General features: G+C 31.2%; 1 protein-coding gene across 2 annotated transcripts in view; it reads left to right on the top strand.

The window, feature by feature from the left end:
• The first annotated feature begins 664 nt into the window (after positions 1-664).
• LOC106878294 (uncharacterized) overlaps positions 665-2970 on the top strand; it is a 65378-nt gene continuing 63072 nt past the window's right edge. For both annotated transcript variants that reach the window (XR_016240985.1, XM_014927478.3), the window contains exon 1: positions 665-1375. The gene's annotated coding sequence lies outside the window, so the exon portion shown is untranslated. The remainder of the gene's footprint in view (positions 1376-2970) is intronic.

Genomic DNA, 2970 nt, shown 5'->3' with positions numbered 1-2970 from the left:
ATATTTCAACAATAATATTTTACTCTGAAAGTTTGGGGTATCGTTAATTTATATAATGTGCTTTAAATCGATTTTTATAAATTGCAGCAAGATTCGTTCAATATAGAATACGGTTTAAAAACAAGGTCTTTTTCACTATCTTTCTCGGCGTGTAACGACGATACGATAACAGATTAAAAGTTCTCTTCCAGAATTCTGAAGACAGTAAAATAACTGAAACAAAACATGAAAACCAAGGTGATGCTTTTAACCAAAACACATTAAACATCTTCATTGGATATATTCATTGAGGTGAGTTCAATAAAAGTTTGTTGGTAGAAAAAGAAATATTAAAAAAAAAAGAGAGATTATTTCTTATACGGGCGCAAAATCTAAGATTTATTCAAACGAGAAGAAAAGTTAGTTATGATGTTCATAACTTCTCCCTCCCTGCAAGTGCCCGAGTACGTGCATAATTGTATGAATTAAGAAAATACAAAATATATAGGTTAAAGATAAATTTTGAATGAGAAAATATGAAGTTGAGATGTTCAAGCATTTCCAAAAGGCATTAACAATATCTAATATTAGCGAAGGGCCACGAATTTGTACGGGAACGGTGTAAGTCAACTGAATCGAACCCTGTGATAGTCATATTATCGATCAGGCGAGGATGAAAAGCCAAGTCGTTCCGAGCAGGATTTGAATGTATAAGGGCAGAAAGTCTATCACTCTATCGCTTTGTAAAAACATGTTTTCAAAATGTATATGAAATTATGTGATATTTACACTTTTCCCCGAAGAGAAGAATGCAGGAAAATAATTTAAATTTCTCTTCGTGAATAAATCTTAGGTCTTGTTATTGAACTTGTTACTATCATAACGATAAAATTAACTGTTCATCCTATATGTAGAATGTTTACATGAAAAAATAACAAAACAAAAACAATATGTACATATTGTTTTTTTTTCATGCATGTGTGTATGTATGCATAATTATATCCAATTGAGAAAAGAAAGGGAGAAAATGAGAAAGACAAAAATTACATAAATATGTAATGTATGTTTAGTCAAAGGTGTGGATAGATGCTGTGTTGTTTAAATGTAAGCACGCAAGTGAAGGAAATCAAACTGACGCAAAAATGATGAATCAGAAAAAAAGATACATAAATTGATAATCTGGTTAGTGAATCTAAAGCAGAAAGTGAGTGTATAACGATTATTGATATTGATAGAAGGCTGTGAGTGGTAGAGTTGGTGCGAATGATTAAAGTTTTGGCGCTGGTTGAATCAGAGTTGTGTCCCCTTGCTGCGAATCTCTGTCAGAAAGTTAATATTGCCGCAGTAGTTAATGGTCTTGTTTCATAGAAGAGACAGGCTGGAGTCTACTGCTTTGGTAAGTACTGGCTTTTCTTACATTCTCTCTTGCAATAAACAGCACTTTTCAACGGACGAAACATAAAAACAAAACAAAGAAAAAAAACAAAAAACACCGCAACTTTCATCGCGGCTCTTTTAAATTAATATTTCTATATTAGAAGAGAAAAAGAAAAAAAAAATAATAAAAGAAGTCAATTTGTTTATTTACTGTTTATGTATGTTGTGTATGGGGATTCAGTTTTGCTGTTGTTTTCATCCTTCAAACTTACCGCAGTTTTTTTTTTGTTTTCTTTTCCCTTTTTTGCCTTTATTATTATTTTTACACGGATATATGAAGAAAGAAAAAATATTAATTTTTCTTAATTTCTCATCCCTCGGGGCAAACTTAATTTTGATAGATTTCTTTGATTAAATTTTTTTTTTATAAAAAGTTTTTATTTCTTTGAATCCTTCTTATCTTTGATTTTAGTGATATAAACAATATCCAACAACAAAACTCCTCAAACTTCTGTTGCTATAACTTTCTGTTGCATTTTCCGCAATTCTAAAACCGTTTCATTCATTTTTCTGTTGAGCATAAAAAAAACAAAAAAACTACTCTTGCTTCAAATACATGTTTTCACCAATTCACTCAGATATTTTCATAAGCAGAACAAATATTTTCCTATACTTCCAATTATTATTGAATTAATTTATTAAAAATCTAAGCTAATCTTTATTACTGTACATTTCATTATATTGTTTGATGTGCGCGCCTGCATAATAATAGAACCCGCTTTTACCAAATTTACAAGACTGATCTCTCCAAAAATCAATTTACCTCTTCTGGTTAAGAACAACATTTTGATAATTATTTGTTTTTGTATCGATATACGCTTTCAGTGTATTTCTACTTCATATCCATCAAACGCCCAACTTTATTTATTCAACCTCTTCAACTATATTAATTTTTAAAAATTATCTGTTCAATTGCTCTTGTCCATTTAAAATTCTCATAAATTCATTTAAAATTTCTTTTGAATTCATTTTAGATTTCTCTTACTAATTCGGTTTCTTACCCGAGAAATTTAACATTAAAACCAAAATCTTTACTGCAATTGTTTAATTTCAACTTTTTGTTTTTATCGAAAATTCTTTGCATCTGTATTCTATTGGATTTCCCAAATTGTATTTGATTGCACGCTAGCATGACACTCGTATGTTTATCTTCGGTTGGTAGCCATGTGGCTAGGTTTGACAACGGAATTTTACTTCACCTCGACAGTTTTGCGTATGTCCATGTGTACGTGCGTGCGCGTGTGTATGTGTGTGTGTGTGCGCGTGTGTATGTGTGTGTGCGTGCGCGCGTGTATGCGCGCGTCCGTGTGGTACAATGCGGATTTACTTTAAACTGGAGGGAACTTGCCAGCCAGTTGTTACGCATCCTTCTATCACCATCTATCCCTTTTAGATCATATCTTTTCTCTTTTCGAACCCCTCTTTTTTTTTAATTTTTTATATTCATTTAAATAATTTTGATTTTGCCGTTCTAAATCTTAGTCTTGGGTTTCTCAATATGCTTAAAAAGCAAAACAATGAAACAAACTTTCTCTCTAAAATGAAATAATCAGT

Source organism: Octopus bimaculoides, chromosome 3, assembly GCF_046866305.1.
Source record: "Octopus bimaculoides isolate indiv1 chromosome 3, ASM4686630v1, whole genome shotgun sequence".
Taxonomy (NCBI): Eukaryota; Metazoa; Mollusca; class Cephalopoda; order Octopoda; family Octopodidae; genus Octopus; species Octopus bimaculoides.
This window is presented reverse-complemented; position numbering and strand designations above follow the sequence as displayed.